General features: G+C 35.6%; 1 long non-coding RNA gene across 1 annotated transcript in view; it reads right to left on the bottom strand.

Moving 5' to 3' along the window:
• Positions 1-4,805: 4,805 nt before the first annotated feature.
• LOC138857534 (uncharacterized) overlaps positions 4,806-16,217 on the bottom strand; it is a 32,691-nt gene continuing 21,279 nt past the window's right edge. The window contains exon 3 of the long non-coding RNA XR_011396633.1: positions 4,806-5,837. This is a non-coding gene — a long non-coding RNA (uncharacterized lncRNA). The remainder of the gene's footprint in view (positions 5,838-16,217) is intronic.

The following is a 16,217-nucleotide window of genomic DNA, read 5'->3' on the forward strand; positions in this document are numbered from 1 at the left end:
AGATCAGACTACTAAATCATATATATAATATAATAAATAAGTTTTTGTAAGGGGCCTTTGTATTTGCGAAGGGTTTTATAGCTTCGATGCAACCGAAGTTAATGAGTTTTCTTTTTCAACTTGATATTATTCCTATAGCGTTATAAGAGATGCTTATAAAATTGTAAATATAAGTCCTGGGATATTGTTTTATGGGGCATTGACTTGTGCATTCATTTCCTCATTTGTTCAATGGACAAATGTTAAACCGAATAACGTTATAGATAATATAATATATTGGAGTAATAAGTAAGTTATATATACCTCAACGTTTTTGGTGTACTTATATTTTCCGTAAATGAAATAAATTTTCTTCGTATCAAAATAAAGCCAACAGCTCTCTTCAATACCAGCAATAATGCCGTATCGGAACCAATTGAAGACAGTTATAAGGAAATGCCGTGCAGTAGCAGGAGTTTGATAGCATACACGCAACCTCTGATATGCTTTTAGTACCTCACAGAGATTTTCACCACGAGAAACCAGGCAACAGAAATTAACGTAAAGCATTGTTGAAATGGTAGTCATAATCAGTTTGAAATTTAAGTTTGTAGAAGGTAAGAAATTTTAACAAAAACAGAGATACTTTGAAGAAACTTAGTACACATGTGCACATTGAATTTCACACATAAGATGGTACAATTAAGCTTTACCGGAGCCAAAACAAAAGTTGAACAATGGGCGTGGCACCGCCCAACTTTAGGGGAAAATCCATATCTTGGGATATAATGTTCCTCTGACATTCCTATGTTACAGTCCGAAAATGGGCGAAATCGGCCTACAACCACACGTACTTCCCTTATAATAGACTTTTAAACTAAATCTGATTCTCTCACCTTCAATCATGTAAATCAAACAAAAATTAGTGTATCGGATAAGACTGTACACGAATAATGCCTTTAAAGTATACCACCGTATGACCAAAACTTGTTCAAATCAAACCAAAACTATTCAAGCCCCTATGTACCGAATACATGGACCCCCATATACAATACATATTTGATATTTTACCGAATATATCGGGCAATGTGTGAGATGTATAATTGATATTCATAGAGGATGCTTCCTGATAATAGTATGTCTGTATGTCAAAACTGAGTTGAATCGAGTCAATTCTTTCCTTAGGTTCTTATAACTAATATAAAGATTTTTGGACTTGCGGAACAATATTTTATGCCGAATGTCGGTCAGTGAGTATAATTTATATATAAAACTGCTTCAAAATATGTTCTCGACTATAACTGAGAAATGTCAAAATTAATGCAATCGGCCCGTCCCTGTTCCCTATTGCCAATATACCCTCTAAAATTATTTCCGTCTTTCCACCTGTCTTTTATCCGTCGTTGTTGGTCAGAATGTGTGATATTTCAGTGGAACTAAGTGGACAAGTGTTCTTAAAAAACTATGTGGTTTAGCTCTGAATTATAATAGAATTGGTCTATGCCTAGGTCTAAACTTCATATCCGTGATAATGAATTCCGATCTGATTGAAGTTTTCAATTCAATATATTAAATTTAGTCTCTTCGGACGAGTATCTTATTTGAAGGTATTTTGAATATATATTTTAACTGACGCGAAGTAGAATATAGCAATAACAAGAAGTCTAAGTTTATGGCTTTCAATATAAGTCAAAAATATACCAAATTTGTTTAATTCTTTCGAGAGATGTTTTAATATAAAGTTTTGCCAGCATCTTTGGGAATTTCCTAGGCTTTCATTCTTGCAAGTTGTAAGAGTATAAAATGTTCGGTTACACCCGAACTTAGCCCTTCCTTACTTGTTGAAGCGGTATTTTTATTTTACACTACAAAAATCAGAAAACTTGAAATAAAATAACATATTTATTTATAATAGCAGTTTTGTCTGTATCTCAATATATAATAAATTTTGATTTATACCGTAGTATAATAACAATGACTGTAACGAAATTAAAAAATTAGAAAATAACTATGTCGACGGGCGGAACGAATCGCATGTACTTAACGCCCAGGATCGCTCTTGTCGATCAAACGAAAAAAGAAGCAGGCAGTAACCGTGTTGATTGAAGCTAATAATCGAATGGGTTTGTGGAGAGATGTCGATCACAGTAATCATACTTGTACAATATATCCGTAGCGCATGTAATCGGTAGCCTGTAGAAATTTGAGTGTGATGTCATCGACTATGCTGTTTTCAAATTTGTGGTATATTGGTAATTATGTAATGGGCAGTATTAGGATGAGTCAGTTTCTACCATGTAGAGTGGTGTGTTTAGTTACTGAGGATTAAGTCATTTAAACATTATATTACATATATTAGTAATATATGCGTTTATAATCAATAAATAAATTTTAAATGAAGTTGTTTCATTATTTTAACAGTAAAAACCAAAACAAACCAAAGGTGGGATTAATCGGTTAATATCTTGCAATTGATTGAAACTAATATATTGTTGTTGCAATTAATTATTCGATATATAAATCGACTAATAAACTTTTTTTGCCATCCCTAAACATATGCAAGGATTTGTCAAACCACGCTTAATTACAAAATATAAAAACACAATAAAATAGGAAATTGGACCAACGACACTCGCATCTAGAGATAAAGGCATGTACAACTCTCATGTCATTGGAAGTGAGATCGTAAATCACCTCTTCAATTTTGACAGTTGACTGAATTAAAGAGGTTTTGACATTTCGCAATAGGAAAAAATACGTCAACGGAGAGGTTTGTTGCCGCTGTTCAAGATCAGTAACAATAATTGTCAAACAATCATAACAAAAGAAATCGCAAAATTGAAATGTTTGTGATGAAATCGTTTGTGATGTCGCGCTTTGTTCTATTAATTTTCAATTAAAAATGGTTAAAGCACTTAATTAAATGTTGAAAGTTAAAAAATCAGTTGTTTTAATATATCACAAAATCATAAAAAAGAATTGAAATATTTTTCACATATGTTAAAGGGATCTAATTATTATTAATTTAATAAAAATTTGGTGTTTTAATTTAAATTCCCCAAAGTTATTATTTTGATTGATCTGGCTACAATTCAGAATGTTATAAAAGACTCAAATTTCGAGATGCGCTCACACTGGAATAGGTTGGGAATCCCTTTAACCCTGCCCGCATCACTTTTTATATGAAACTTCTTGAGCTAAATTGATTTAGCCACGTCTGTCTGTATATATAACTAGTCCCTCAGTTTTTAAGCTATCGATCTAAAATTTTGCACCTGTCCTTTTCTCATTAAACAGCTGCTAATTTCCCGGAACAGCCGATATCAGGCCACTATCGCTATAGCTGCCATACAAACTGAACAATCGGAATTAAGTACTGGTATTTGAAACTTGGCACGGATTATTATTTAAGGCAATCTCCGAAGTAATTGCATAGATCAGATGACTATAGCATATTACTGCCATACAAACTGAACGATTGGAATCAAGTGTTTGTAAGGTTAACTCTTTCATTTGACGAGGTATCTTCACAAAATTAGGCACGAGTTATTGTTTAAGGCAACAATGTGTTGCAGAAATTGTTCAGATCAGACTACTAAATCATATATATAATATAATAAATAAGTTTTTGTAAGGGGCCTTTGTATTTGCGAAGGGTTTTATAGCTTCGATGCAACCGAAGTTAATGAGTTTTCTTTTTCAACTTGATATTATTCCTATAGCGTTATAAGATATGCTTATAAAATTGTAAATATAAGTCCTGGGATATTGTTTTATGGGGCATTGACTTGTGCATTCATTTCCTCATTTGTTCAATGGACAAATGTTAAACCGAATAACGTTATATATAATATAATATATTGGAGTAATAAGTAAGTTATATATACCTCAACGTTTTTGGTGTACTTATATTTTCCGTAAATGAAATAAATTTTCTTCGTATCAAAATAAAGCCAACAGCTCTCTTCAATACCAGCAATAATGCCGTATCGGAACCAATTGAAGACAGTAATAAGGAAATGCCGTGCAGTAGCAGGAGTTTGATAGCATACACGCAACCTCTGATATGCTTTTAGTACCTTACAGAGATTTTCACCACGAGAAACCAGGCAACAGAAATTAACGTAAAGCATTGTTGAAATGGTAGTCATAATCAGTTTGAAATTTAAGTTTGTAGAAGGTAAGAAATTTTAACAAAAACAGAGATACTTTGAAGAAACTTAGTACACATGTGCACATTGAATTTCACACATAAGATGGTACAATTAAGCTTTACCGGAGCCAAAACAAAAGTTGAACAATGGGCGTGGCACCGCCCAACTTTAGGGGAAAATCCATATCTTGGGATATAATGTTCCTCTGACATTCCTATGTTACAGTCCGAAAATGGGCGAAATCGGCCTACAACCACACGTACTTCCCTTATAATAGACTTTTAAACTAAATCTGATTCTCTCACCTTCAATCATGTAAATCAAGCAAAAATTAGTGTATCGGATAAAACTTTGCACGAATAATGCCTTTAAAGTATACCACCGTGTGACCAAAACTTGTTCAAATCAAACCAAAACTGTTCAAGCCCCTATGTACCGAATATATGGACCCCCATTTTTAATACATATTTGATATTTTACCGAAAATATCGGGCAATGTGTGAGATGTATATTTGATATTCATGGCGGATGCTTCCTGATAATAGTATGTCTGTATGTCAAAACATCGGGTCAATAATTTTCTTAGCTTCTTATAACGAATTTAAAGATTTTTGAACTTCCGAGCAATGTCAAAATTAATGCAATCGGCCCGTCCGTTTCTCTATTGCCAATACGTTAATATAATATATATTTCGAAAATACTTTATAATATAACAAGTTCACTTTTTTATATTTTGGCTTGTAAATAATTTATAATATAATAAGTTCACTTTCACTTTTATTAAATGCGACGAAAACCACTCTGCGGGAACGTTTTAATGTAGAACCTTATTGGTCACGGATGAAATCGAAAGGAGAGCCCATCCCGGTCTGTCTGGTGATTTTGATCATTCGGGTGGTGGAAAAGATGGTGGTTGAAGTGTGGGTGTATAGTATAGGTGTATAGTGTGGTTAGTTTATTGTATATGGTTGTGTTGGTGAGTGATATGGTGTGTTGTAGGTAGTATATGATGTTGCCTTGTGTTCTGTTGTGTTGTATGATGTTGTATGGTGGGTTGTGTGCTGAGTTGCAAAATGTCGCGGGATCAGAAGTCGCATAAACATCCCTAGACGAATTATTTACCAAGAAGTCTCTGCTACTGTTGCAGGGTACTCTCTACGGCGTTCAATCCAGTTGCTCTTTGTCGCTGGTTGCGTTACCATGGGGTGATGGAGGTGGCCGCGAGCGTGCCCCTCTGGATGGCTTGGATCAATGTACTTTTCGGCGCTGGACGGGATCCTTGTGTTGTCTGTGCCGCTAACTGGTCTTTTTTGCTCGTCGAGGGAATCGATGAAACAATGTGTGATGCGTTCGTTGACAATATTGATACGATCCGTCGGTTACACAGTCAACGGTGGAGTGACTATCTGCCAAGCAAGTCATACAATGGCCGTGGGCTCTGGCGATCTGTTGTCGTTGAGCGGACTTCATGCTCTTGAAAATGGTGCACCTCTTCAGGACGTATGGTCGATGGCATAAACTACATTGTGGAGGCAGATGCTTTTCAAACTGCTCCTCGTTGCTTGCTGCTGCATATGATTGGCTTGGCGGGCTCGTGGCGCTTTGCATCCTTGGTGCTGCGATGGGTGGAGCTGATGCTCTAGGCGCAGCAATTACGGACTTCACAGTCTTGAGAGTGCTGTGGATATCTCCTACGTCCATTTCTATTGGAATATATTAAAAGATGGTATGGCTTATAGTTTTGAATTATATTTGTAGGTTGGTTTGAAAAAAAAAAAAATATATATATTTATATATATTGTATATGTATATGTAAATATATATGTTATGCTTAACTTCTAATCGCGTTTGTTAATGTTAGATTTGAATGTACGGATTATAAAACGGTAGTATTTCGCGTTAAACGAATTAATTGTCGATTTTGATTTTATTTATGCGCTCGTCTTGGCGGCGTTTGTGTAATCGGTTCTTCGGTGTTCGGAAGAAAACACAATTTTTCTAATGGTCGAGTTAGTATACCAGTTTGTATTCGTACGTCTGCTATTCTTATGTGACCATCTCGTCCCCGATGTACCTTTTCAATGCGGCCTAGTCACCATTCGGTTGAAGGAAGACATTCATCATGTATGATTCGCCCGTATTAAATTCATGATGAAGTATCTTAATTTTTTCCCATCAGTCTATTAAATTGAGTGAGTCTGCTTCTGCCTCAGGTATGGCGAGAAGTGGAGCTCCCCTGAGGAAATGTCCAGGTGTAAGAGCTGTGAGATCGGAGGAAGCTTGCGAGAGTGGTGAGATGGGTCTTGAATTTAGTACAGCTTCTATACGAGCGAGTAGTGTACCAAATTCCTCATAATTGAATTTATGATTACCTGCCGTTTTCTTTAAATGAGACTTAAAGCAGCTGATCCCCAGAGTCCGTCCATGTGAGCAGAACAAGGGGTTATAAACTGCCAATCGATTCCTTGTGGTGCATATTCTTTAACAATTTCTGGGGAGACTTCTTGAGTAAACTTTACAAACTCTTTCTCTGTGGCTCTTTGAGCTCCGGTAAGTTTTTTCCCATTGTGGCTCATAATTTTGAATGGAAATGTTGCGAGAAAAGCCGCAGTGTCGTGAAGCATACAGCCACATACCCTTTTCTGAATGATTAAGACCTTAACATAGAGGCCTTTATCTGGAAAGGTCCAGCAAAATCGACCCCAGTAATGGTAAAGGGAAGAGCAAAATTGCAGCGTTCAGTTGACAAAGCTGCCATGATCTGCGTGCGTATTTTGTGCTTGCATAATGTGCATTGTTTACACATAAAAATCGTTCTTTTAATTTGTGGCTTTAGGCGCGTTATATAAAATTCTAGTCGGACCATTTGTTGCATCAAGCGATGCTCACCATGTAATGTAAGTTGGTGAAGATATATTAAAAATAAATAATTAAAACGGGATTTCTCGGGAATTATAATGGGATGTCGTTCGTTATAACTAAGGGTGGAATTCACTAGTCTTCCATGTGCTCAGAATAATCCTTTAGTGTCCAAGAAAGGATTTAATACGAGAAGTGAGCTTTCGTTATCGAGGGGTCGTCTTTCGACTAACTTTGATTTCTCCCGAAAGAAATAGCGAGTTTGTGTATACTTATGTAATAAGGCTGACTTTGGCATGTTGCAGGTCGGAGTGCGTTAGTTGTGCGGAAGGATCATTTGTTATTCCTTTAACCTTTTGATTAAGTCTTTGGATAAATTTAAACATGTAAGCGACTACTCTTAGTGCTTTTGGAAATGAAGAAAATCAATGTAATATATCATCTTCACCAGGAGTGATATGAAAATTTTCAATTCTCCGAATTTCAGGAGCTATTATATTGCGATCGTGAGACTTTGTGCAAACTTCTTGTGATTCTGTTAACCACGTAGGACCGTGTAGTGCTGGTAAGATGAAGTGGTTTGCAACCTCTTGTCTCAAGATCCGCTGGATTATCTGCACTTGCAACATGTTGCCATAGTGCTGGGCCAATTAAGTCTAATATTTAGATATACGGTTAGATACATACATAAGTCTTCCAGGTATACGGTGGTTTTTCTAACCAAGCTAAAACTATTTCTGAGTCTGACCAAAGGTACATTTTGTGATTGGTTAGTTTCAGATGGGTTTGGACAATTGAAACTAGTTTTGCTAACAGAAGTGCACCGTTCAGTTCGAGCCGTGACAGGCTTAGTGTCTTCAGGGAAGCAACTTTGGCATTGACGTGAAGATATTCTGTTATCATATTCAGTGCGTACGTAAACTGTAACCTTTTCAGAGGCATCACAGAAGCCATGTAATTCTACATTATAGTCAGGTGCGAAATTTACCCATCGAGGAATTCGAATTTCCGAGATGGTATGAAGATTGTTAGCAAATTGAACCCACTTTGTTAAACGTATGGGTTTTACTTACTCATCCCATTCAGTTCCATCTTGCCTTAGTTCTTGAATGAGGATTTGTGCTTGAATCATTATTGGCGAAAGCCATCCTGCGGGGTCGAAAAGTTTTGCCACCCAGGAAAGTATTTGAAGTTTGGTTATGGCGGATACTGCAGATATTGACTCAATTGTATATGAGAATTGATCTGTTATCGCATTCCATTGAATCCAGAGAGTTTTTGTAGTACTGGCCTTTTCAAATTTAAGCAAGTTTGTATCTAATAAGTCTTCCCTTTTTATGTTTTTTATTATTTCAGGATGATTTGATGTAATATCGTCAACGTATGTTTGTTTTTGTAGCACAGAAGTTGCTAAAGGCGAATTTGTTCGACAGGTTTTTGCCACTTTATGTAATGTCCTAATGGCTAAATAGGGCGCACAATTGATGCCAAAGGTAACTGTTTAAGTTTGTAGTCGCTGATTGGACTTTTACTTGATTTTCGGAAGACTATACGTTGGAAATCTTGGTCATCTTTATGTACTAAAATTTGCCGATACATTTTCTTTACATCTCCATTAAAAACATATTTAAATATGCCCCAATTTAGTATTAGCAGTATGAGATCAGGTTGTAATGTTGGTTCTGTGTATAGTACACCATTGAGTGATTTGCCTGTGATCGTACACTTTGAGGCATTAAAAACAACTCGTACTTTTGTTGTGATTTTATCTGGTCTTATTACCACGTGCTGTGGAAGATAAAAAGATAAATATCTACCTTTAGATATTTTTTCATATGGTACAGCTTCTTCCAAATGATTGAGGTCAAGATATTCATCCATCACGTTATCATATGCTGATTTAAGCTCGCTTTTCTTTATTAGGCTTTTTTCCAAGCTTAGGAATTGCTAGACTGCTGATATTCTAGAGTGGCCTAGAGCTATAGTTTCTGGAAAGGTTGGCTTGAATGGGAGTCGCACAACATAACGACCATGTTCGTTTCTTGTTGTTATGGACTTGTAATAGGCTTCGCATGCCAGGTCTTCTTCTGAAGGTTGTGTGATCTGGGGTAATTCTTCTATTTCCTAGAATTTTTTGAGTTGAGACTATTTAAATATTCGTTTGAAATATTTTCAACTTGAGTTGTGCAGGTATTAATTTTTTCTGTGACTCAGCTACTTAATATGCATCCAAACGTTGTGTTTTGGGCTAACAATTTATTAGAGATTTTCTCTATACCTTCAAGAATTATTTGAAGTATTAATTCGCTGCCCAATAATATGTCGATTTGTGATCAAGTATGGCAGTTGGGATCTGCTAATTTGAGATATGAGAATTTTTCCCACTGTTTATTATTTACTTCATAGCTTGGAAGCAAATTAGTGAGCTGCGGTAGAACAATGGCTTGTACATCTTTTCGTATATCCGCGTTTGGAGAGACTATGGTAATTGGGCAAATTTTATTTGAATTTTGTATAATTCTTCCGCCCATTACCGAAATTTGAAAACTGCAATTTTTGACCGACAATTTTAGCCGATTCTGAGCTTTTGATGATATAAAGGATCTTGGATGAAGGAGAGCCTTGATCTATTAATGCTCTTAATTTGAATAAATCTCCTTTATGTTCTATAGAAAGACCGCTATAGGTAAAAGAATTTTGCTTTCATTCTCTGAATGAAGCGCTTGAATTTTTGCTGCTTTTGAGCAACATGGTGCTGTTCCTATTTATTTTCGGGGTTCGAAATTTCGGGATTACCTGATTTGGTTGTCGCGACTAGACCCGTGGTTTTATGTATATGATTTTGCTTCCTATTTGTAAAATTGGTTATGTGAAGCAATGAGTGATGTCGTCGTTGACAATACACACAACTGAATTTGCTTTCACAGTCTTTTGTCCCGTGAGAATTGGACAGACAGTTGATGCAAAGTTTATGTTGTCGGACAAGATTGTTTCTATCTGAAACGGACATTTTTTTAAATTTCTCGCAAGATCTTATATTATGTCCTCCTTTACAGATTTCACATAATGATTGCCAATGGTTTGTTTGATTTGACAAGAATGTTTGGCTTCTTTTAACGTGTATACAAGTATAATATTGTGTGTTATTACTGACTTGGGGTTTAAAAAAGTTTTTATTTGAGTCATTTTGATGACCTTTTGGCTTAACTATCTTTTTGTCTACTCGCTCAGCTATTTCGTACTGAGTTGTTAAAATTCTTTCATTTGATGCCATTTTGGCGATTTCTTTCTTGCCACTAGTGACTACTCCCATCGTAGCAAAGCAGCATCAGGTAGTGTCGCTGCGCAAATATTTACTTTGATAGGGTCCCACGATTCTGTGGATACATTTTGTGTTTCTAACACAGATAAGCAATTAGTCCCTGACGAGTATAGTTTTTGAAATTCTTGGCTGGTTTCTTGTTGAATTTTTGGTAAATTCATTAAAATAGTTATTTGGTTATCTACCAATACTCTTTCGTTTTCGTATCTTTCGACCAGTGCATCCCAAGCCAGATTAAAGTTTTCGTCATTCAAAGCGAAACGCTTGATAATACTGCCTGCTTCCCCTTTTGTTTTGTTCCTGAGATGGTACAGCTTTTGTGCTCGTGAAAGTTTAGGAAGGTTGATATACACGGCAGTGAACATGTCCCGGAAGGACGGCCATTGATCATAACCTTCATGAAAAACTTCCGTAGCACAAGTTGGTACTTTTAAAAATATACCTGTATCTAGGCTTTCTTTTGGAGTTGTAACTACTCTCGGAGGAGTAGTAGTGGCTCTACATGGCCTTAATAAATTTATTTGGTCTAATATCATTGCCTTCGTAGTTTCGTACTGATCGAGGCAGTTTTCATATTTGGCTGACGCCGAAGCTTTAATGTTTTCTGGGAGTTCAGCGTCGTCAGTATCTAGTATTGTCGTTAATAGGCGAAGCCGAAAACCGTGTACAGTATCTAATAAAGTTGTCACTTTCAGTTATGAACCTTGACAGTGAATTGTCTTTGGTTCTTCTATGCTTTGCACCCTGCTTTAAGCGTGTAGCTTCTGCGGGTGTGCCTTTTGATTTGCCAGATCGCATTTATAATGTTTTGAATTAAATTAAAAGCTATTAGCTAGCTATTAAGATAGTTTTGTAATAAATTTAATAAAAGAAAATTGCTATAATATGATTGTAGTAAATATTTTTAGTTTGCTTCCCAAAGCTATAGTTAAAAAAAACTTTTTTTTTTTGCTGTTGAAAGCTTCGATTGTAAAATTAGTCTATTGTAAACTTTATTTTTATCGGACAGTCAATTTAGATTTTATTAAAATTTATGTCCGTCTTATCGTTATCTTAAAATTTTCCGAAAATTGCTTGCTGGGTATTCGTTTCACTGGCGAATAATTTGTATATTTTGTATGTACATATGTATATTCGCTTATATTATATGTATCTATATACATTTGTATAAAAGGAACGCGAAAATAAAATTGTTCTAAAAAAAAAATGTATATATATGTTTATATATATTAACATACATATGTATGTTAATTTTAATTTTCATATGTTTGGTTATGATTATCCGTTTCGACCGCATATTTCGTAGTTATATAATATATACATTTGTAAATATATGTGTAAATGCATACATGTAACGCGTTTTTGTAAAGTTTCGCTGAGAGTACTTGTATATATGTATATATTTGTAACTATATTATTTTATGAGTATATTTTTTAAGAGCATATATAAGAGAAATGAGAAGAACAAAAAGGTTGGATTGCGGTATATATTGGTCAAGTAAAAAGTTCGTTCGGTTTTTTTTATTGATTTTTCAAAAGATGATAACTTTGTGTACATTTGTTCGATTTAAGTCAAATATGCGCCGTTTTATTCGTGCACTTGTTGCCAACGAAATGCCAACTTCATTATACCCTTCTCGTAGAAGGCTGCGTCCCTATTGGCAAAAAACTCGGAGAGCCAATTTTCACAGACCTCTCTTGAGGCCAAATTCTCACCATTAAGCGCGTTTGGCATGGACAGGAAAAGATGGTAATCACTTGGTGCCAGGTCCGGACCATAAAGTGAGTGCATTAGAACCTCCCGTCCGAGCTCCCGGAGCTTCTGGCGCGTCACCAAAGACATGTGTGGCCTGGCGTTGTCCTGATGGAACACAATCGGCCTCTGTTGATCAAAAATGGTCTCATCTAGATGAGTGCTGCCTTCAAGCGGTCCAGTTGTTAGCAGTTGAGGGCCGAGTTGAGCGTTTGGTCGTAGGGGAGCAGCTCGTAGTAGATGATTCCTTGCGAATCCAACCAAACACACAGCAAAACCTTCCTGGCCGTCAATCCGGTCTTGGCCACCTTCTGGGCCGCTTCCCCGAGCTTTGACCACGACTGTTTGAGCTCGATGTTGTCGTAAGTGACCCATTTTTCATCGCCAGTCACAATCCGCTTCAGAAACGGGTCGATTTTGTTGCGATTCAGCAGCGATTCGCAGATGGAAATTCGGTCCATCATGTTTTTTTGCGTTAGTTAGTGTGGCACCCAAACATCGAGCTTCTTTTTGAATCCAAGGTTATACAAATGGTTCAAAACGGTTTTTGGCTTAGCTTTAGTTCCCCAGCAAATAAATAAGTGCTCACGTTACGGTCTGTTCCTACTATTTCCATGATTTTATCGAAATTTTTGACGACAGGCCTCATCGAAATTACCGGAACGGAATCAAGCAAACCACTTTTTTGCTACACGTTCGTTTACAGTATTGGGCCCATAAACTAAATTAATTTTTTCAGCCGCTTTGTCTGCTTTTTCGTCTTGATCGAAGAAAAATTTTAAATATCGCGAATTTTCTCTTTGCTGGTGTCCATCTTTGACGAGCGCTCACAACGTACTGAGTGAATCAATCGAAAAACTGTCAAAAACAAACTTTTAGCGCGACTAAGCACGTTTTCAGCGCCGTATAGTATGACATGATGCGACACGTAACACTAGTACTATGGACAATAACCATCTCTTATACTTTACCTAATATTTAGCGCGGGAAATGTGACAATGTTTAAGAAAATATGTGTACATACATAAATGCCGATAATTGTGTAATAATTGTATTGTTGTTGTTTTTTTTTCTTTCTGCCTTTACTTATATGTTCTGAGCGATCCTGCTTGTTGCTTTATGGGCCCAAGGGGTAATTTATGTATGTACCATATGATTATGTAGGCATGCTAGAAAAGATGTTACTTGCGGTCAATATATTTCGCGGCAAAGTTTTAAAGCCCAAAAATTTTGTATTTAAATTATAGGTATATGCACATATGTATGTATGTATTTCTGTAATATGTTTAATTTTTTGTTTTTGTTAAACTTTGCTTATGTGTTATAGGCGATCCTGCTTGTTGCTTGATTAGCCCAAGGGGTATCGCTGGAAATATTGTAAGTAGGAATACTTGACTTTGCAAAAAAACTTTTTTTTTTGAAAGAATATAACGGTGTATTTGGAGACACAAAATAAGCTGAGGCAGATACCGTATATTTTTTTTCTTTTTCAGTTATTTTGTTCGGTTATTTATTTCCAAGGAAATAACGATATCACTGTAAGATAACATACATATGTACATATGTATGTGCATTAAATGTCTCTATTTTCAAATTTAATTGAAATGGACTTACTTTTTTTCCGCCAAGGGTTTTTGGGAGTAACACTAATGTATGTGTATGGTTCTTCTCGTTTTCCTCTGTTTTAATTTTTTTTTCCTTGTCTCCGGTGTTTTTCCTGTGCGTTACTGTCCCGTGTTTAATGCTGTATGTTTTTATTTTTTATGTTTGTATATGTATTAATTACTTTAATTTTTACGCGGTGTTATACTTACTTGCACTATTGCACTACTTTTAGTTAAAAATTCTTTAATTAATTTTTTAAACTCTTTAATTAATTTCACGTTAATATATATTTTGAAAATACTTTATAATATAACAAGTTCAATTTCTTATATTTTTGTTTGTAAATAATTTATAATATAATAAGTTCACTTTCACTTTTATTAAATGCGACGAAAACCACTCTGTGGGAACGTTTTAATGTAGAACCTTATTGGTCACGGATGAAATCGAAAAGAGAGCCCATCCCGGTCTGACTGGTGATTTTGATCATTCGGGTGCTTGAAGTGTGGGTGTATAGTATAGGTGTTTAGTGTGGTTGGTTAATTGTATATGGTTGTGTTGGTAAGTGATATGGTGTGTTGTAGGTGGTGTATGATGTTGCATTGTGTTCTGTTGTGTTGTATGATGTTGTACGGTGGGTTGTGTGCTTAGTCGCAAAATGTCGCGGGATCAGAAGTCGCATGAACATACCCTCTAAAATTATTTCCGTCTTTCCACCTGTCTTTTATCCGTCGTTGTTGGTCAGAATGTGTGATATTTCAGTGGAAATAAGTGGACAAGTGTTCTTAAAAACTATGTGGCTTAGCTCTGAATTATAATAGAATTGGTCTATGCCTGGGTCTAAACCTCATATCCGTGATAATGAATTCCGATCTGATTGAAGTTTTCAACTCAATATATTAAATTTAGTCTCTTCGGTCGAGTATCACATAAATACATAATCTTATTCGAAAGTGTTTTGAATATATATTTTAACTGACGCGAAGTAGAATATAGCAATAACAAGAAGTCTAAGTTTATGGCTTTCAATATAAGTCAAAACGATACCAAATTTGTTTAATTCTTTCAGAAGATGTTTTAATATAAAGTTTTGCCAGCACCTTAAGGAATTTCCTAGGCTTTGATTCTTGCAAGTTGTAAGAGTATAAAATGTTCGATTACACCCGAACTTATCAATAAATAAATTTTAAATGAAGTTGTTTCATTATTTTAACAGTAAGAACAAAAAAAACCAAAAGTGGGATTAATTGGTTAATATGTTGCAATTAATTGAAACTAATATTTTGTTGTTGCAATTAATTATTTAATACATGAATCGACTAATAAAATGTTTGCCATCCCTAAACATATGCAAGGATTTGTCAAACCACGCTTAATTACAAAATATAAAAACACAATAAAATAGGAAATTGGACCAACGACACTCGCATCTAGAGACAAAGGCATGTACAACTCTCATGTCATTGGAAGTGAGATCGTAAATCACCTCTTCAATTTTGACAGTTGACTGAATTAAAGAGGTTTTGACATTTCGCAATAGGAAAAAATACGTCAACGGAGAGGTTTGTTGCCGCTGTTCAAGATCAGTAACAATAATTGTCAAACAATCATAACAAAAGAAATCGCAAAATTGAAATGTTTGTGATGAAATCGTTTGTGATGTCGCGCTTTGTTCTATTAATTTTCAATTAAAAATGGTTAAAGCACTTAATTAAATGTTGAAAGTTAAAAAATCAGTTGTTTTAATATATCACAAAATCATAAAAAAGAATTGAAATATTTTTCACATATGTTAAAGGGATCTAATTATTATTAATTTAATAAAAATTTGGTGTTTTAATTTAAATTCCCCAAAGTTATTATTTTGATTGATCTGGCTACAATTCAGAATGTTATAAAAGACTCAAATTTCGAGATGCGCTCACACTGGAATAGGTTGGGAATCCCTTTAACCCTGCCCGCATCACTTTTTATATGAAACTTCTTGAGCTAAATTGATTTAGCCACGTCTGTCTGTATATATGCAAACTAGTCCCTCTGTTATTAAGCTATCGATCTGAAATTTTGCACCTGTCCTTTTCTCATTAAACAGCTGCTAATTTCCCGGAACAGCCGATATCAGGCCACTATCGCTATAGCTGCCATACAAACTGAACAATCGGAATTAAGAACTGATTTCTACGAAGTAATTGTATAGATCAGATCACTGTATTATATTGGTGCCATAAAAACTGAACGATCGGAATCAAGTGTTTGTAAGGTTAACTCTTTCATTTGACGAGGTATCTTCACGAAATAAGGCACGAGTTGTTGTTTAAGGCAACAATGTATTGTCTGCAGAAATGATTGAGATCAGACTCTTTATCATATACTTGTAGCTTCCATACAAATTAAACGATGAACGATCGGAGTGAGCATGCAATGAGTCTCCGCATGACACTAACCACCTCTTTGCATGCCCAACAAACCCCACTCATCTAACGCCCCTCTCCCTATGGTCCGACCCCGTCGAAACAGCAGTCCTGGGCCTTCCGTTAGATGACC

Source organism: Bactrocera oleae, chromosome 5, assembly GCF_042242935.1.
Source record: "Bactrocera oleae isolate idBacOlea1 chromosome 5, idBacOlea1, whole genome shotgun sequence".
In the NCBI taxonomy this organism is placed as follows: domain Eukaryota; kingdom Metazoa; phylum Arthropoda; class Insecta; order Diptera; family Tephritidae; genus Bactrocera; species Bactrocera oleae.